The sequence below is a fragment of the Manis pentadactyla genome, chromosome 5, assembly GCF_030020395.1.
Source record: "Manis pentadactyla isolate mManPen7 chromosome 5, mManPen7.hap1, whole genome shotgun sequence".
Classification (NCBI taxonomy): domain Eukaryota; kingdom Metazoa; phylum Chordata; class Mammalia; order Pholidota; family Manidae; genus Manis; species Manis pentadactyla.
In genome coordinates, this window is record NC_080023.1 from 126,200,210 (window position 1) to 126,222,002 (window position 21,793).

The following is a 21,793-nucleotide window of genomic DNA, read 5'->3' on the forward strand; positions in this document are numbered from 1 at the left end:
AAGATAAGATATATAAGATAAGATATGTAAAAATAAGATAAATGTATACTTCTTACTGATGTCTATTTAAAAATGACCTGGACTCTTATTAGGTAATTCATTCATGGTATGTCTGGAAGTTAGCAAAAGGCATAAATTCTTTCCTTATAGAAAAATCTTAAGCAAGATGAATTCAATTAGTGTATTATTAAAGACTATAGGAGACTAGAGTTGGCATAGAACCTAGAGATCAGATCCATGTATTCTTAAACCTAGCAGGTCTACAAATTATGCCAACCCCTGAAATTATATAGGGAACCATGCATATACATGTACATATGCATTTGGTGTGGAGGAAGACATAATAGGGATGATATACAGACATTTCAGCAAATTATAAGTAATTCCATGACTCTAAAAGAAAGTAAGAATATCTACTTTCTCTTTATTCCATACATTAGACTTATTTTTTACATTCTTCACATGTAGAATAAACTCTTTATTCTTATTCTACAGTTTAGGAAACTGAGACCTAGATTGGGGAATAGTCGCCCAAGGTCAAGAAACTAATTAATAGTTCAGAAAACACCTGTCTCCCAGATTATGGTCTTAATTTTCACTCTTTCCACACTGCCACTATTCAGAAGCCTCTAATGTGGAATCTTAAAAATTGAGCTTTTAAGACTAGGAAATTACAACACTTTGATGTCCCATCTATCAATCTTCTACACTACTCTTCCTCTGGAACAAACACTTTAGAACTTAATGGGAGTTTCTTTGGAGGGGAAAAATGTTCAAAGAAGCAGTATACCTTAGTACTCAAGCCTAGGGGAGGAATCTCTTAACTACAAATTTTAAACACAAACTGGGTAGGTGACATACTATGAAATTTGGGACCCCTATGACTACCTAAGGTTCAAACCCAGTCTCCCTCACTTGCCAGCTGCAAGACATCAGGCAAGATTTTTCACCTTCCTATGCGTCTGTTTATAATACAATGGGACAATAATACTACTTGTCTTTATTTGGGTCTCCCCCATATAGAACCTGATGAGATATTGTATATAAGTAGTTTACTTGGGAGATGTCTCCAGAAGGAATGACATGAGTGAAACAGAGCTATATATATAAGAGTAAATTATTGAAGTTGCTTCTGTAAGCAGCGGAAGCTCGATTCAGCTGGGACCTCAGAAAGGGTAAAGATTGCTTCTTAGAATTGTCAGTCCAAAAGAGGAGAGGCTGGAGTATTTGCCCACGGGCTCTTGGGTATCTTTGATTGAGGGTTTCCCTGAGAATGTTAAATCTCTTTGATTTTGGGGCTAGGCTCACAAACTTTTGTGACTATCTGTAGCTTTGGAGAAGACCTGAAACAGAGCAGACTGCCACACAGTGTGCTTGAGGTGAGACACTCAGCATGAGTCTGAGCTCATCCAAAACTATCTGCCACAGTGATTACTGAGATCAGAGTTGATTCAAAGAACATGACACAGGACACTGAAAGCACTGGATATATTATTTACCTCAAAGAATTGTTGTAGGGATTTAATGAAGTAATTCATGTTCCAGTGGTTACAACCAACTGGGCATATTTTAAAGAACCAATTCATGTTAGCTGTGATTATTACTCTTTTAATACTTATTGAGGGCCTACCAGATGCTAAGTACACTGTACCACGTGATAAGAAATAATAGTAATAAAAAATAATACAGACTCTTCACAGTCTACTGGAGGCAGCAAACAATCAAGCATTTATCAACCAAAGCAATAAATTGTATGATAAAAGCAGATATTGGGCAAAAAAAAAGCAGACATATGATATAAATAGACATAAAGTAGGAAGAAAAACCCCTGAGACCATAGCAATCACAACAGTTTCAGAGGATGTGTGTCTATACAGAATCTTGACAGATAAGTAGGAATGGGCTCAAGAGGGAAAGCATATCAAGTAATCAGAGCAACATATACAGAAGCATGTCACAGTGGCAAGAAAGAGTACAGAGTTTTAAAGAACAGCAAGGGGACTAAGGGGGCTGGAGCATAGAGTTTCATGGATGAATGTCAGGAAACAAACCTGTATCATAAAGAGGCAACACATGATCATGAAGGATAAAGGGTAGCATTTACCTAGTTTGAAATTAATTCTACAGTGGGGAACAATAGACAGATTTGTGTTTTAGGAATGTGTTAGAAATATGGAGAATGGATTGGTGGAGAACACTGGATGCAGAAATAAACAGATAGGAGGCTGTTGCAATAGCCCAGGATGAAGGCTAAAACTAATCTAGAAGAGTGGCACTGAGGATAAGAGGTAGAATTTGTATGTTTTGTGACTGGACATATATAGAACTTAAGGAAGAATAGTCTTTTTAAAGACGACCTTCAGGTTTCTGGCTCAAGTAACTGATTGTCTAGTAATGTTTTCAACCAAGACAGGAAAGAAAAGAATATGTCTTAGAGAAAGGAAGAAAAAAATAATGAATTCATTTGGGTCATGTTAACTTTGAGGGGTCTACCAAGGCCATGCTGCCCACAGCTGCTGTGCTTGACTTGTGAACTCAGCCAAAGGAACCACACTGACATGAGAAAGGTGGCCAGGTTCCCGTGATGCTCAGCAGGGCACTCTGAAGCACATTTTTTAGACCCTAAATGGAAACTAGACCTTAATAAGTAAACCTATGATATTTTAGTGAATTCTAACTAGGCTACACACAACCGTTTTTCAAATCCACTAAATTACTTTATCATCATTAGAGTCGATGTTAGGTGCATGATGGGCATTTTAGAGTATGATACAGATTAATGTTTCTGAAACTCTACCATTGATTATTTATTACTTTTAAGATAGTGTTCTCACTAGGAATTTTTATTTTAAAACTGCAAATATCTTTGTATCCACATATTGAGATGTTATTATTCATTGACAAATCCATGATTGTCTTCACTAATCTACCTGGAACAGAGGCACTAAAGGGATGGAAGCTTTGATGCAGGGGCTGGGGGAATAGGGTTGTTTGAAGCACAGAGGGGGTGGACAGCATGGAAGTGACTCTAATTTTTCTTTGGGATCAGGAATCATTATCAAGAGACCCAGAGTCTGTCTGGATGGAAGGTGGAGTTGGTTGGAAATAGGATTCAAAGGAAAGGGGAAATAATCAAAAGCCAACCTCATAATTTTAGCTCTTTGGGCTCAGTTTTCAATAACTGGTGCAATGACTGGTGTGACAAAACTATACTGGAAACACTGAAAACAGAATGAGTCATTTTGCAGAATACTGATGACAGTATGTTTCTTTGTGTCTATAAAATCATATTGTTTCTTGGTCATGAAAGTTTGCCAGGGGACTTGAAGCATCCCCTTGGTTGGGGGTAAAGCCTGTGACCTAGGTCCAACAGCAATGTTCAGCTTAAAATATTGTTAGATAATGTAAAATTTTCTAATAAAGATAAAGCTTTATTAATCATATTATAATAATAAGTTAAATAATCATGTTAATATAATACCTAAGACAGTCTCTCAGCTTTTAGAGAGGATGAACTTTTCTGACAGATTATATTTTTCAGTGAATTAATAGCCTTGGTTTTCCAGCCTAATAAACTGGTATCATGAGCATCAAATCTTTATCTACTCTATTAAGTGAAAGTATTCCCACTGTCCTTCAACAACATTCTTTCATTAGGCTAGTACCTTAGGTCAGAGTCTCTTTTACCAATTATCAGCCTCATCAATTTCCCAATCTCAGTTTTAAAAGGCTCTAGTAGGAATTTAAGTTTCCTATAACTAACAAGCAATCCCATTAGAAAAAGAATGAGGGAGGAAAGAGTGATTACAGAATTATAGGGAAAACACATATGGGCATCCATTCAATACTGCTCTGTGCCAAGTTCTCTGAGAAGCAGTGGTGATACAAGCATGGTGTCTGCTTCCAAGGGGCTCACAGTCAAGCATAACAAACAGACGTGAGGTGCATAGATAGCTACAACACAGGGAAAAGTCCTTAACCGCAGAAAAAGGAACCAACTGCCTAGAGAAGCAGGATGGGCTGCCAGAAGATGGCGTTAATCTATCAGTCAGTCACTCAAATACATATTGACACAGGTGCTATTTCAGATGCTAGATACTATACTCCAGCTGAGAAGCGGGGGAACAAATGCATCCTGTACCTAGAAAGGGCTACAAAGAAGATGGAGTCATGGAGCTGAGGGTGCTCATTCACCACTGTGGTCAGGAAGGCCTCTCTAAGGACTTGAAGAAGGAGATGGTCATGTGAAGTTCTGAGTTGAAACTACAGCAAAAACAGTTCCTAGGCAGGAACAAACTAGCTAGCCATTTCTGAGGGAAAGGAAGGGGATCAACATTGCTACAGCAATGAGCAAAGGGGAGAGAGAAAGAAGGAAAGTCAGAAGCTACTCAGGGATCAGATTATGCAGACCTTTGGATGATGTGGCTAGAAATTTACATTTAATTCTAAACAGAAGCCATTCAGGAGCTTTAAAATGGGAATGCTATATGGTCTGATGTATGGCATAGACAGTTTTCTCTTACAACTGTGTGGAGAACCAGTTTAGGGGAGCAGTGAGGGCAGGGGACTGATTAGGAGGTTGTGGCTATAGTTCAGGTAAGATGATGGTGGCGCTAATCCAGGGGAGAGATGATGGTGGGTAGGACCAGAGCTATGGTTATGGTGATGTGGAAAAATGCATAAGATCCAGCATATATTTTATTAATGAACTGACAAGATCTATTAATGAATTTGATATGGAATATGAGGAAAAGGGAAATTCAAGCTGACTCTCATGTTTAGCCTGATAAGCATGATTAGTGGTGCTCACTTTTACTGAAATGAGGAAGGCTTAGTGAGGAAAAAAATCAAGAGTTTTCTTGAAAGTATAATTAGAAAGCCAACTGTAGATAAGCAGACAATTAGATATAGGAGAACAAGAGTAAAAAATGTGAGGCCCTGCCTGGGGATATAAATTTTTGAGCCGTCAGAGAATTGATGGTTCCGAAACTATCTGAACAGGACCCTGAGATGTGTCATTCAAGTCACATTTATCAGGTACCTGCAATGTGTAAAGTATATCAGTCCTTGCGCCAGGGTAAATGGGATGGCTGACTTTAAGGAGCTTATGGCTGAGTGTGTACATGCATGTGTCTCTGGGGTGGGCATGACACGTAAATAAGTAAAATACATAGAAAAGGACATAAAAAGAAATACAGAAGGAAATAGCTATGAAAGAGAGCAAAGCAAAGTGGGGTGGAAATACAATGAGAGATGTGATGAATTCAACTGAACAATCTGTTTCTCCAAGGCTTTAACATTTCAGTTGACCCTTAAATATGTGGATATTAGTATATAGATAAAGAGAAAAAGGGTGGAAAGTCCAGTGTGGGCAAGAACAAGGAGGTGCAAAAGTGAATATAAAACACCATGTGGAGCAGGAAGAACTGAACAAATGAACACAACACATTCCCCAACAGTAAAAGAGCTTAGGGTCTAGGCAAGGAGACCCACATATACACAAATAACAGAAGTGGAAATCCAAAGGGGTCAGAGGACAGTGTGGATGAAGTACAAAAGCAAACTGATACCATGAAAACTGATGCTTTAAAGACCTATGCTGGCCATACAATTGCTCTTCACATGTGAATCCAGGAAATGGATACTCTTAGAAACTGATGCCAGAGAGTAAAACTTGAGGGCTTCCTCCTAGGCTAATCATAAGAAGGATATGGGAAAGATGGCGGCATGAGAGGTGAGACAGAAACCTCCTCCCAAAATCACATATAACATGAAAATATAGCATATACATCTAATCCTGAAAGAGCAACAGTAGAGAAGGCTGCAGCAGACTGTCTACACATGGGGAAACCAGCAGACCTCAAGGAAAAGAGCCCCAATGCCACTCCCCTGTGACCACTGCTATTGCCCCAGGGACTGAATAGCTCGACAGAGTATAGCTTCTGGGCACTAGAGGGAGCCACATACAAATATGAAATGACAAAGAAACCTGGTTCAAAACAAAATCCCACAAACACCAGAAAGAGGAACAAGTGAAACTGAACTCATCAATCTCCCTAAAAGAGATTTCAAAACAAAAATCATAAACATGGTCATGGAGGTGCAGAAAAATGCTCAAGAACTCAAGGAGGAATTCAGGAATGAGATACAAACGTTCAAGAATATAGTATCTGAAATGAAACATACACTGGAGGGATTTAAAAGCAGACAGATTAGAGGAAGTAGAGGAGACAGCAAATAAAATAGAAATTAGAGAACAGGACTATAAAGAAGCTGAGGCACAGAGAGAAAAAAGGAACTCTAGGAATGAAAGAATATAGACAGAACTGTGTGACCAATCCAAACACAACAATATTCATATGATAGGGGTTCCAGAAAGAGACAAGAGAGAAAAAGGGATAGAAAGTATCTTTGAGGAGGCAGTTGATGAAAACATCCCCACACTGGGGAAGGAGATAGACCCACAGGCCATGGAGGTGCACAGATCTCCCAACACAAGGGACCCAAGGAAGAGGACATCAAGACATATAATAATTAAAATGGCAAAGATCAAGGATAAGCACAGACTATTAAAAGCAGCCAGAGAGAGAAAAAAGATCACAAACAAAAGAAAAGACATTAAGCTGTAATCAGACTTCTCAGCAAAAACATTACAGGTCAGACGGCAGTGTCATGATATGCTTAATGCAATGAAACAGAAGGGCCTAGAACCAATAATACTCTACCTGGAAAGATTATCATTTAAATTTGAAGGAGGTATTAAATAATTTCCAGGTAAGCAAAAGCTGAGAGAATTTATCTCCCACAAAACATCTCTACAGTGTATTCTGGAAGGACTGCTATAGACTGAAGTGTTCCTATGGTTAAATAGGTATCATCAGAGGAAATCAAACCACAGTAAAGATAGTAGACCAATTACTAACTATGCAGATGCAAAATCAAATCAACCACCACAAAATCAGTCAAGGGATAGATAAAAAGTACAGAATATGATACCTAATATATAAATAATGGAGGAGAAAAAAAAATAACCTTTAGATTGTGTTTCTAATAGCATACTAGTGAGTTACATTAGACTATTAAATAGCAAGGAAGTTAACATTGAACCTTTGGTAACCACAAATCCAAAGCCTGTAATGGCAGTAAGTGCATAACTCTTGATAATCACCATAAATGTAAATGGTCTGAATGCACCAGTCAAAAGATATGGAGTCATTGAATAGATAAAAAACAAGACCCATTTATATGTTGCCCATTTGAGACTCACTTCAAATCCAAATACATACACAGACTCAAAGTGAAGGGATGGAAAAAGATATTGCATGCAACTAATAGGGGGAAAAAAGCAGGAGTTGGAGTACTTGTACCAGACAAAATAGACTTCAAAACAAAGAAAGTAACAAGAGACAAAGAAGGACATTAAATAATGATAAAGAGGGCAGATCCAACAAGAAGATATAACCATTATAAATATCTATGCACCCAACACAGGATCAACTACATATGTGAAACAAATACTAACAGAATTAAAGGGGGAAATAGCATGCAACACATTCATTTTAGGAGACTTCAACACACCACTCACTCCAAAGGACAGGTCAGCCAGACAGAAAATACGTAAGGAGACAGAGGAACTGAACAACACATTAGAGCAGATGGACCTAACACACATCTACAGAACACTCTACCCCAAAGCAGCAGGATACACATTATTCTCAAATGCACATGGAACATTTTCAAAAATAGATCATATACTAGGCCACAAATAGAACCTCAGTAAGTTCAAAAAGATTGAAATTGTACCAACCAGCTTCTCAGACCACAAAGGTATGAAACTAGAGATAAATTACAGAAAGAAAACAAAAAATACCACAAACACATGAAGGCTTAACAACATGCTCCTAAATAATAAATGAATCAATGACCAAATTAAAACAGAGATCAAGCAATATATAGAGACAAATGACAGCAATAACTCAACAGCCCAAAACCTGTGGCACGCAGCAAAGGCCGTGCTACAAGGGAAGTATATTGCAATACAGGCTTACCTCAGGAAAGAAGACCAATTCACATTAACAGTCTAAACTCAGAGTTAGTAAAACTAGTAAAAGAAAAACAAAGGAGACCCAAAGTCAGTAGAAGGAGGGACATGTCAAAGCAGAAATAAAATAGAGAAGAATAAACAATATAAAGAATTACTGAAAGCAGGACATGGTTCCATGAGAAAATAAACAAAAGAGGTAAACCCCAAGCCAGTCGTATCAAGAAAAGAAGAGATTCTGCAAACATAAACAGAATCAGAAATGAGAAAGGAAAAGTCACTATGGACACCACAGAAATACAAAGAATTATTAGAGAATACTATGAAAAATTATAAGCTAACAAACTGGATAACCTAGAAGAAATGGACAATGTTCTAAAAAAATAAAACCTTCCAAGGCTGACACAGGAAGAAACGAAAAATCTGAATAGACCAATTACCAGCAACTAATTGAATTGGTAATCAAAAACTACCTAAGAACCAAATTCCGAGACCAGATGGCTTCACTGCTGAATTTTATCAAACATTTAGTGAACACCTAATACTTATCCTCCTTAAAATTTTCCAAAAAGTATAAGAGCAGGGAATACTATCAAACTCATTCTACAAAGCAGCATCACTCTAATACCAAAACCAGGCAATGACAACACAAAAAGAGAAAACTACATACCAATATCCCTGAGGAACATAGAAGAAAAAATACTCAACAAAATCTTAAAAAATTGAATTAAAAAATACAACAAAAAGATCATCCACCATGGTCAAATAGGATTTATTCCAGGGATGCAAGGATGGTACAACATTAAACAATCCATCAACATCATACACCACATCAACAAAAAGAAGGACAAAAACCACATGGATCATCTCCATAGATGCTGAAAAAGCATTCAACAAAATTCAATATCCATTTATGATAAAAACTCAATGAAATGGGTATAGAGGGCAAGGACCTCCACATAATAAAGGCCATATATGACAAACCCACAGCCAACATCGTACTTAACAGTGAGAAGCTGAAAGCTTTTCCTTTAAGATCAGGAACAAGACAAGGATGCCCACTCTCCCCACTTTTTTTATTTAAGAGAGTTCTGGAGGTCATATCCATGGTAATCAACAACACAGAGAAATAAAAGGCATTCAGATTAGTAAGGAACAAGTTAAACTGTCACTGTTTGCAGATGACATGATATTGTACATAGAAAACCCTAAAGAATCTACCCCAAAACTACTAGAACTAATAACTGAATTCAGCAAAGTTGCAGGATGCAAAATTAATACACGGAAATCTGTTGCATTCCTATATACTAATGATGAACTAACAGAAAGAGAAATTAGGAAAACAATTCCATTCAAAATTGCATCAAAAAAATAAAATATCTAGGAATAAACCTAACCAAGAAAAAGTAAAAGACCTATACCCTGAAAACTACAAGACACTCTTGGGAGAAATTAAAGAAGATACCCATAAATGGAAACACATCCCGTGCTCATGAATAGGAAGAATTAATATTGTCAAAATGGCCATCTTGCCTAAAGCAATCTACAGATTAAATGCAATCTCCATCAAAATACCAATGACAGTAGAAGGAGGGACATAATAAAGATTAGAGCAGAGATAAAATAGAGAAGAATAAAACAATATAAAGAATCACTGACATTCTTCAACAAACCAGAGAAAAAAGGTCTAAAATTCATATGGAACCACAAAATACCACAAATAGCCAAAGCAATCCTTAGAAGGAAGAATAAAGCAGGGAGGATTATACTCCACGACTTCAAGCTCTACTACAAAGCCACAGTAATCAAGACAGTTTGGTACAGGCACAAGAACAGACCCATAGATCAATGGAACAGAAAAGTCCAGATACAAACTGAAACATATATGGTCAATTAATACATTATAAAGGAGCCATGGACATACAACGGGGAAGTGACAGCCTCTTCAACAACTGGTGTTGGCAAAACTGGACAGCTATTATGTAAGAGAATGAAACTGGATTATTGTCTAACCCCATACACAAAAGTAAACTCAAAATGGTTCAAACAACTGAATTGTAAGTCATGAAACCATAGAACTCTTAGAAGAAAACATAGGCAAAACTACATTGAATATAAACATGAGCAACTTTTTCCCAAATGCATCTTCTCAGGCAAGAGAAACAAAATAAAAAATGAACAAATGGGACTACATCAACCTAACAAACTTCTGTACAGCACACAACACCATCAGTAGAACAAAAAGGCATCCTACTGTATGGGAGAATATATTTGTAAAAGACATATCTGAAAAGGAGTTATCATCCAAAATATAAAAATAACTTACATGCCTCAACACCCAAAAAGCAAATAACCTGATTAAAAAATGGGTGGAGGATATGAAAAGACAATTCTCCAAAGAAGAAATTCAGATGGCCAACAGGCACATGAAAAGATGCTCCACATCGCTAATTATCAGGGAAAATGCAAATTAAAACCACAATGAGATATCACCTCACACCAGCAAGGTTGGCCAGCATCGAAAATAATAGAAACAACAAATGGTGGCAAGGATGTGGAGAAAGAGGAACCCTCCTACACTGCTAGTGGAAATGTAAACTAGTTCAACCACTGTGGAAACCAATATGGAGGTTCCTCAAAAAACTAAAAATGAAATACCATCTGGCCCTAGGAATTTGCCAAAGAAAACAAGTTCTCAGATTCAAAAAGACATGTGCACCCTTATGTTTATCACAGCACTATTTACAATAGCCAAGAATTGGAAGCAACCTAAATGTCCATCGATAGATGAATGGATAAAGAAGATGTGTTACATATACACAATGGAATACTATTCAGCCATAAGATGAAAACAAATCCTAATTTTGTAACAACATGGATGGAGCTAGACAGTCTTATGCTCAGTGAAATAAGCCAGGCAGAGAAAAAGAAGTACCAAATTATTTCCCTCATTTGTGGAGTGTAACACTGAAGCAAAACTGAAGGAACCGAAGAGCATCAGACTCTCTGACTCCAAGAAGGTACTAGTGGTTACCAAAGTGGAAGGCGTCGGGGAGGGTGCATGGGGAGGGAGGGAGAAGGGGATTGTAGGGTATCATGTTGGGTGTACATGGTGTCTGTAGTGTCACGGGAAGACAGTGTTCCACAGAGAAGACAAGTAGTGACTCTGTGGCATCTTCCTACACTGATGGACAGTGACTGCAGTGGGGTGTGAGGTGCTTTGAAAATATAGGTTAATGTAGTAACCACAATGTTTTTCATGTGAAACCTTCATAAGAGTGTATATCAATGATCTTAATTTTAAAAATGTTTTAAAATAATAAAAAAGAAACAGACGGGCCAGAGAGGTTAGACTGTTAGTCCTGCAGTTATCAATAAAAACAGGTCTGTGCTTTTTCTTGCACCTTGTCATATACCATAACACTAATTTGACTGTAATTAATATCAGCAAAGAAATTGGAACACTACTGTGGTACTGGAATAAAAATAAAATCCAAAGGTCAGGAATGTCAACTAAAAGATCATCTTATTTACATTTACTATTGCATGTAAACCATTGTCAAGGAATACAAAGCCTACAAATGACAGTCTACTTACCTTGAAATACTTATATTTCAAGGCGGCAGAACTCTAATTGAATATAAATTGTGTATTATTAAAAGCCATATGAGCTACACACACACATGCATACACACAAAGGTACTTAACGCCTTATTACTTTCTCTGTATGAGACATCCTGAGATACTTCTTGATCTGAGATCTACTGGCTAAACTCTTTTTTATTAGAAGGGCTAAAATTTGCCTGTGCTTTGATGTCTACGCTTGTTAGAGAGCAGACATAATAGATGATACTGCAATTTTATATTCATTTCTACATTCTTAAAGTTCCATAACTTTTAGAGCATGGATTACAAAGTAGAGAAGTGTGAAGAGGAAAAAGCATGTTCATGGAAACACATAATAAAATACCCTTTTGCCAGTAGTCACAGAAGGGTGGTGACCAAACTTCTGCTAGTGCTGTTTCCCCAGAAGAGCATGAAATTTATCTGGATTTCTCGGGGGGAGTGGCCATCTAGTTCTATGGATACAGTAATGAATGCCTCACCTCCAGAAGTTTTTCCTATTCCCTAGAGTTGGTCTAGAGCATCATTATACCAGATAGTACTAAAATTTGAGATGATAATATCCAGTTTAAAATCCCTGTGGGGTTTTTTTCATGTGATCATTTTGTTTTCTTTATCTTTTTGTTAGTGTTCTTTTTAAGAGAAGAGAGAGTGCATGTGCATACATAAAACCTCTGAGGCTTTTGTTAAGCCAATTGCTCACAGTGCTCAAAAATTATTTCTCCCTTCTCATCTAGAGTGTGTAATTCTAAGATGATCAGAGAAAAACTTGCCATCTGGATGCCATAAGAAAATAACTAGTTTCTGAGGCCTGCCTGCAGCCACCCGAACCAAAGCAATCACAGTGGAGTCGGATACCACACATGGAATCAGTGCATCTGAGATGAAGACACCTTCAGGCTCATTCTTGTCCAACTGTTCTTCAGTATGACAGTGCTATAGTCTCAGCTTGAAAATCAGAAGGAGAAGTGCTCTGTTTCCCTCCGAAGGCAAATTTCCTATATTTGGACAGCTCTTTTAATCATGAAATTCTTTTTTCAATCTGAGTTGAAACCTACTTCCATGGAACTTTGATCAATTTGCTCTTGTCCAGCCACTGGACACTACACTGAGCATAATGCCTTTGTATTCAACATCTGAACTATTTGAAGGCAGGAATTATAAGTACTCCAATTATAACTACTTAGTAAGCATTTATTTATTCAGTTATAAGTACCTCATAAATATTCTCTATTTTTTTTAAAATCAACCATTCCATCTATTACCTGGTTGCCAATCATTGATTTTGCATTCTACACTTTCTGCTTGTCTTTTTAAAAATGCTTTATCTTATAAGTATTCTAGACTTACAAAAATATCACAAAGATAAGAGAGAGAGCTTCCACATACCATGCATACCCGATTTCCCCTATTATTAATCTTACATTAACATGGGGACATTTTTCACAATTAATGAACCTCTATTATTAGCTAAAATCCATACTTTATTCATATTTCCTTAGTTTTTAACTATCATCCAGGATTATATCTAGAAATAACATTAGTTTAGGCTCCTCTTGATTATGACAGTTTCTCTGACTTTGTTTTTGATAACCTTGATACTTTTAAGGACTATTGTCAAATTTGTATACTGTCCTTCAATCAGCGTTGTCTGATATTTTTCTCATGATTAGACTGTGGTTATGGGCTTAGGGATAAAGACCACTTAAGTAAAGTGACATTTTCAATGCAACATAACGAAAGTACACACTATTAACATGACATCACTATACATACTGACCTTGATCTCCTGATGAGGTAATGTTCTTCAGGTTTCTCCACTGTAAAGTTAGCCTCCCCCACTCCCCTTCCATACTGTATTCTTTGGAAGAATGTCACTATGCCCAGCCCACATCTAAAGAGTGGGGTGTTAACACTACATCCATCTCCTTGAGAGTGGAGTGTTAACATACATAATTTAGAATTAATTGCATGAGATATTTGTCTTTGCCCCCCATTTATTTATTTATGCATGTATGCATGTATGGACTTGTGGATATTTATTTTATACTTTGGGTTATAATCCAGTACCCCTTTATTTATTTTATTACTGGAATTGTTCCAGTTTTGCAACTGGGAGCTCTTCCAGTTGGCTCTTGTATTTCTTTGAAATACTCCCATCATTAAGGGTTTTGTTTGTTTGATTTTGTTTATTTGTTTGTTCAGGTACTTCCTTACTTTCAGGCACTTTAATATTCACTGGGCTCATTTTGTGTATTTCCTGGCCCATATCTAAAATCAATCATTTCAACTAGATATTCTGTTTTGTTTTCGTTTTTGTTCTTGTTTTCATTAGAGAATGGTATTTGAAACCAGGAACTGAGAGTTAGTTGTGCTCATTGGTTTGGGGGTAAGGTTGCCTGTAGGTCCTTTTGGCTCACAGAGCAAAAAATATGTGTATATACTGACTTCACTTATATGCATATCTGGAAACATTTCCATATTTTAATATCTGTACCTATATTAAGCTTAACCTGAGTTCATATTGGTGGCCCCAATTCTAATCCAATACCACATGAATCATTCTAGTCCCTTCTCTTGCTTTCCCATAAATTTCCACTCCAATATTGAAAAAGCTAGTCCCCATCATCCATTCATCATTTACCAAACTGTTCAATTCCAGTATAACTTGTATAGCAATATCAGAAATGTTAACCTATCCCCAAGTGAGAAACAATTTGATACAGTGCTTAGGCATGGTTTCTTTTGACTTTAGTCTTAGGGACTAAACTCATTTCCAAAGTTACTTAGATCAGAACCTATTTCCCCTTGCCCCATTCCATGAGGTTGTTTCATACTTCTGTGATATAGTTAAATTGTTTTATTAAGTTCTGCATTCTATCCTGAAAATCTCCCCAACATACTAATGATCTTTATAATTTGCATACATTAAGGTTCATTCATTGTTTTGGGAAGTTTTATGGGTTTTAATAAATTTAGAGAGTCCCGTATCTACCATTATAATTTAATATAGAATTGTTTAACCATCTTAAAGCATTCCCATACTTCACCAAATTAGCCCTCTTCTGCTCCCCCGGAATATCTTGCAACAATTGATATTTTAATCATTTTTATAGCTTTGCCTTCCCAGAATGTCATATATAATTGGAATCATGCAAGATGTAGTCTTTTATGCTATCTTCATTTATATAGCAAAATGCATTTAAGATTCAACTATGTCGTTCTGTGGCTTGATAGCTCAACTTTCTAATTGATGAATAATTTCATTATATAGATGTGCCACATTTTATTTATCCATTCTCCCCTCAAAAGAGATTTTTGATTGCTTTCAATGTTTTGGTGATCATGAGCAAAGCTACTATAAACAACCATATGCAGGTTTTTGGATAGACAAAAGTTTTGACTCAATTGAGTAAATACCTAAGAGTGCAATCATTAGATCATACAGTAAGACAATGTTTTGCTAACTGAGAAACTGCTAAACCATCATCCAATGTGGCTATATGATTTTGTATTCCCACCAGCAATGAATGAGGGTTCTTTTTGCTCTGCATTCTCACCAGTAATGTCTATTATCAGTTTTGGAGATTTCAGCTGTTCTAACATGTGCCATAGGGTATCCCATTCTTATTTTAACATGAACTTCCCTAGTTACAAATTATGTTGGGCATCTTTTCATATGTATGAATTTTAAGATTCTTTATATATTTTAAATAGAAATCTTTTATTAGATGTGTCTTGAAAATGTTTTCTCCCCATCTGTGACTTGCCTTTTCATTCTCTTAACAGTGTCTTTTTCAGAGTAAACCTTTTAATTTTAGTTAAGTCCAACCTATATATATATATATATATATATATATATATATATATATATATACATATTTAACTTTCTTGAAAGGTGTAAGCTCTATGTTCAGATTCATTTTCTTGAACACTGATGCCCAATTATGCCAGCACTATTTGTTAAAGACAATTGAATTGCCTTTGTTTCTCTGCCAAGAATCAATTGACTGTATTTGTTTCGGTCTATATTGACTATATTCTATCCCATTAATATAGTGTTTTATTCTATTTCATTAATCTATGTATCTATTCTCTCACAAATTTCATGCTATGTTTATTACTATTGCTTAATAGTAAGTCTTGAAATCTGTTGCTGTAAATTCATCAACTTTGTTCTTCAGTATTGTATGGGAATTTTTGGTGTCCTATATTTCCATATAAACTTTAATTTGTCAGTATTTAAATACATTGCTGGAATTTTAGTTAGGATTGCATTGAATGCATAAATCAAATAGGAAAGAGTTGACATCGTAACAATATTGTCTTCCAAACCATCAACACAGAGTATTTCTGTATTTAGTTAGGTATTCTTTATTTCATCAGTGTTTTGTGGTTTTCAACATATAGCTGTGTATATTTTATTAGATGTATTCATAATTATTTCATTTTTTGGTGCTATTGTAAATAGTATGATTTTTATTTCAAATTTTAATTATTTACTTCTGGTATATTAAAAAAATAACTACTGTATGTTAAACTTGCATCCTTCTAACTTGCTATACTTGATTATTTCTTCTGGGATTTATTTTTTCTTTTTTGGTTACTTCTTTAGGATTTCTACATAGATAATCATGTCATCTGTAAACAAGTCCTTTCCGATCTGTATTCTTTTCATTTCCTTTTATTGTGTTACTGCATTAACTAGTACTTCCAGTATCAGGTTGAACAGGAGTGGTAAGAGTAGACATCCTTGCCTTGTTTCAAATCTTAGGAGGAAACTAGCCAGTTTCTCACCATTAAGTATGATGTTAACTCTAGGTTTTTTGAAGATGTTTTTTATCAGGTTGAAGAAGTTCTCCTCCATTCATAATTTGATGACAATTTTTATCATAAATGGGTATTTGATTTTGTCAAATGCTTTTTCTGCATCAGTTGACATGATTACATAATTTATCTTTTTTAGCCAGCTATGATGGTTCTTTGTTTTAAAAATATAGTACCACTTATCCTTCCATATAGAGTAAAGTGTGAATATTATCTCCTTTGTTTCTACTAATATAAGTAGAATAGGTATTAATTTTCCAATTTTCCAATTTTTCCAAAAAAAGCCCTAGACTTCTCTGCTCTTATGAATTATTCATAATTCAGGTATCTTCAATTCTCTACTTATGCAATTAGGCTTTTTTTCCCTCAACATATGATGTTGTATTTATTATTAAATTTCATTGTAAGTTCATTCAACGAATATTTATTGACAGCCTTCTTTGTATCTTTCTATTCTAGGTGTGGGGACTGAGCATTGGGCAAAACAGGAAATGTCCTCGGTCCTTGGTCTCAAGGAGCTTGCATCCTGGTGTAGGTGACATAATATAAAAAATCACTTAACTATATACAACAGATCCTACTAAGTACTATGGAAAAATAGAGCAAGGTCTGGGAATATGTGGGAATACTGGAGGCTGAGATGTTTGTTCCACAATGAGGTCAAGACGGGCATCCCACATGCAATGTGATTCTTGAAGAATAAGAAGTCAGTTTTCTTGAGATTTTCCTTTGAATCCTGACATCCAACATGTGTTATCATTCACAACTTCACATTATACACAACAATCAACAAGACAAGGCCAAGGACAGAGTTTCGTGGCTGTATTAACTTTGAACTTTGAACTAAGTCGACTCGGCTAACTGGGAACTACATTTCCCAGAATTCCTTTCCCTCTTGGTTCTGAGCTAAGACTGGCCACAGGAGAACTTAGGTACAATTGGAAGGCAAAAGAGAAGAAGCTTTCATATTTAAGCTTGGTAGTTTGGTGTTAAGCTAGGTACTGTTGCAGCTCCTACAGATTGTTGTGAATCTACTGGCCAACATCTTTCCAGCAGCTGCCAGGCCCACAGCTCTTACAGCTTCTCCAACTCCTGAGCCACCTGCAAGTTTGGGCCTCAGATTCTGGTGCTACATGCCTGCATCATCCGAATTGGAAACTTGGAGACTGAAAGAGGATCCAAACCAGCCTCCTCACACATTCCTGTATGTCCTTGCTCTCCCCAACTTCCCATCCACCTTTGTTTCCTGACTTCAGGCCCAGCAAAAGCATCAACCTTACATAAACACTTTAAGCAGTTCTCACAACTGTATGAGGTCAAATACCTATAATCAATGCTTTATTTCTTATCTTTCCCAGGAGTTCCACTTCTATAATTGAACCTTGATGGATACAGGGACCCACTATCAACTCCTTGCCTGCAACTATTTGAGAATCAACTTAGAGGAGATAATAATTCAACCACCTGAATTCATTTGTCTGTGCTATTATCTGTACCACATTTCTGCATATGATCTATAATGACATATCATTAGGAGATTTATAAAGACCTATCTAAAATCAAAACTATCACACCTATAGCTTTCCCTGGGCCTCCCCTCTTAGAAACATATTATAAAAAAAACAAATGAAGTTAATTTATCATGATTCCTGCTGATCACCAATTCTATTTCTAAGAGCTGGCAAGTTACCTGTTTAATAATTCCTTCCAGAATTTTGTAGGAAATTGCTGTCAGACTCACTACCCAGTAATTTTCAGAATTCACCTTTTCATTCTTTGAAAAAAAATGGCACCTCTCCGGTTCCCTGTGATTCTTCAGAGATCACTGGCAGTGTTTCTCTAATCACAGCTATAAATTTTTCCTGTACCCCAAGGATATAATTTGTCTGACCCTGCAGACTTGAATTAATTTAAAGCAGTTTGACATGCTCTTACTATTTCTTGTCAAGATTGTTGCCAGCTGTGGGCTAAGGTCTATTACCTACTCATTTTAGCCAAGAGAAAACAAGTTGGGTGCAACCTATATAGAGGAAGCTGGGCTGCTTAGCATGTGGTATATTGTGGTGCTTCTCAAACCTTAATGTGCATATAAATTACTTAGGATCTTGCTGAAATTCAGGGTTTTCTTTAACAGGTGTGGATAGGGCCTAAAATCCTGCATTTTAACAACTTCCCAGGGGTGGCAACACTATTGCTCTTGCTGAGTAGTGAGGATATAGTGAGACAGAGGCACATTTCCTGGGAAGCTAATGAAGTTACAAAGCCCATCACTTGCACTGCCTGGGTATTGTAAGTTGCCAGGAGCTATAGAAATTACTAGATGAATAGAAGGAAACCAGGTTGCTTTTAATCTAACTTGTTCATGAAGTAGGAGAAAGCAATGCAAAAAAATATGCAAGATATAAGTACAGATGGGGATTGAATATCCATATTGCCTTATTTATATTTTATGGACATATGTCCAAAGTTTGTAGTCTTAGCAATCTGTACAAAGGGAGAGGCTCACCTAGACAGAGTATTGTACAACTGTGGACTTTTGTATGTGGTGGGCAAATCCTAGGGTAACTCCCAATACTCCACACTCCCTATTATTAAGGTCTTTGTGTAAACTCCTCCCCTTGTGATTTGCTTCTAATCAATAGAATATGCAAAGGTAATAGAATGCCACTCTCATGATTACATTACAGAAGTCTGGAGAGAGAGACGTACTGACTCCTCCACTAACCTTGAAAGCATAGTCAAGTGAACACATGTGAACTGTCTATGGAGAGAGCCACATGCTAGGGACCTGCAGGGCATAGTCTAATCTAGCCTCTAGGGCCTCAGTTCTGCAATGCCAAGGAATTGAATTTGGCCAACAACCACATGATCTTTGAAGAGGACCCTGAACTCTGAAAAAGAATACAGCCTGGCCTACACCTTGATTGCACTCTGGCAAGACTGAGCAGAGGATCCAGCTAAGCCATGCCCAAACTCATGACCCATAGAAACTGGGATATTAAACGTGTTGATTCAAGCCACTAAGTTTGTGGTAATTTGTTACACAGTGATAGAAAATTAATATAAAGCACCAAACCACACAGGCACCCAGAAACTATTTATGCAATCATAGAGGCATGATTCTTCTTCTGAGGGAGGCACATCCCCCAAGCCTAAGTTCTGACTCTGAAACAAAGTTCTTACCATGCAAGCCCTTAAGCTACCTCTCCTTCTCTTAGTCTGCCTTATAGTGCTTAAGAGTTTCCAGGTGCATCTTTAGGAACCTCCATGGAAGATTGTGCATAGACCACCAGAAAAACTGACTGTATAATTTGTAAGGCCCACTGCAAAATGAAAATTTGTGTTCTCTTGTTCAAATTTTTTCAAGAATTTCAGGATGGTGACAGCAGAGCATTAAACCAAGACTGGTGCCCATCTAAGAGCAGGGCCCCATGAAAATGCTCATGAAGCTGGATGTTCATACCAAATTAGACATGCCTTGAGAAAAATATTTAAACTGAGCCTCCATGTGATCATCTGTAGAAAATGACATGCAGAAATTGGTAACACATATTGTTGTGAAATGTGTGTATGTGTAAATGCCTGGTCTAGTGCAGGTACTTTGTAAGAGATCTATGTTGGAAAACCTTGAGCTGTTTCTGAGTCAGTGTGCAAATGTTTAGGTAGCTTGCCAATGTTTTTAAAATAATAAAGTGGGAAGAATGTGAAAGCAAGTACAAGCCTCAAAAGAATCATCTTTTGGCTCTACCTGTCACAGGTATGTCTTTGGACAACTACAGCTCCCATATTACCTGTATTTAAAGAAACAAAGAATAAGGAAGGATGTGTGTGTTTGACTAGAATGAGACAAAAATGAACAAAGGGGGCATAGGAATGAAAGAAGGAAAGCAGGAAAGATGAAAAGCATTCTAGATCACTAAAACCATCTGGTGACATAGGGTTACAGGGGCAGAGGACACACAAAACAGAGTAAGAAAGAAGCAGGGACCAGACATGGAAGAGCTAAGTCAGAAACTAAGCTGGCAGCAGGTCTGAGAGGAGGTGTCCACAATTCACACTGCTCTTTAGAGAAATTAGATACCTTTATTATATACACATCATTACTTTTATATTCACAGCAAAGAAAAAGTAGGGCAACTTCTGGCACCTCAATGACAACTTAAGTTCAGGTTCAATTTAGAGAGAATTACATTTTCTGTTTAAAGGGAAGATTATTTTCACAGTTTATTAACATCAGTTCTGTAAAGCTAAGTACCTGCATCTTCAACTATGATAAAATCAAGTTGTATTTCTCATCTCTGACCTGTAACAAAATTACAGAAGAATGGCAATGAGAGTTTCAACTAAGGCTGAATATAAGAGGGAATTGAGGGAAGGGGATGGATTCGAATGAATTTTCAGGGGGTATGAACAGGACTTATTTCAAATGCAAAGTAGTGAGGGAAGTAGAACAGAAAAGCATGGTTATGTTTGATGTGCTGAGAACACATACATGTAGCAATAAGGATTAAGGCATTTAGTAAATCTAGGAAAACAATTTTCAATTGGAACCAAAATTCGATTCTGTCTAGACTGAATCTGATGTTAATGTACTTCTCATAAAGGTGTCAGAATCTATGTGTTTGTTTCTTTTTTGGTTGTGAATATAAAATTAATGAGAATATAGAGAGTGCCTATGAGGTCATTTATCTCAAGATCTTAGCTGCTTTAGACAAATCTCATAATACTCACTGGATGTGTGACAATGCATGGTAGCAGTGCAGTAGTTCTTTACAAGCATGTGATATATTCTTGAAATTTGTCAGATTTTCAACAAGCTAGAGGTGGTGGGGTTGGGTATTGGTGCAAGAGTGGTTCTTATGAAAGCAGGAGGGGGTGAGGTTGTACACTTAGAGATTTATCCTCTAGGAATGAATGGGTAGGTACTTGTTCCTTCAAATCATAGAGAAACTTACACTCTCTGTGCTTCACAAGTTTGCCTCTGCTGATGATCTTTATATGGTTGATCCTATTCCATAGCAGGGCTCACCTCCTCCCCACGCACTGGCTGTCCTGCTCTGAAGAGGCCTTCACTCTCTGTGGATAGAAAATAGAGGGAACAGCTTTCAATCACTACATGAAGGAACCTCTTATCAGCCAGTGTTGCTCAATATGAAATGGGTTATCTTACCAAGAGTTGATTTTACTGCCCCAAGGAACACCAGGGTCATTCATTGGCGCAGATACAATGTAAATATGAAGTGGATGGTTATGGCTGGACTAGATGAACACTTCCCATCTTTGACTTAATGAAATTTGCAA

At 36.8% G+C, this 21,793-nt stretch overlaps 1 protein-coding gene across 1 annotated transcript in view; it reads right to left on the reverse strand.

The window, feature by feature from the left end:
* The window catches only part of INPP4B (inositol polyphosphate-4-phosphatase type II B), a 948,429-nt gene that overhangs the window by 815,149 nt on the left and 111,487 nt on the right, over window positions 1-21,793 (reverse strand). Inside the window, exon 2 of the mRNA XM_057502657.1 lies at window positions 21,450-21,568. The gene's annotated coding sequence lies outside the window, so the exon portion shown is untranslated. The remainder of the gene's footprint in view (window positions 1-21,449; window positions 21,569-21,793) is intronic.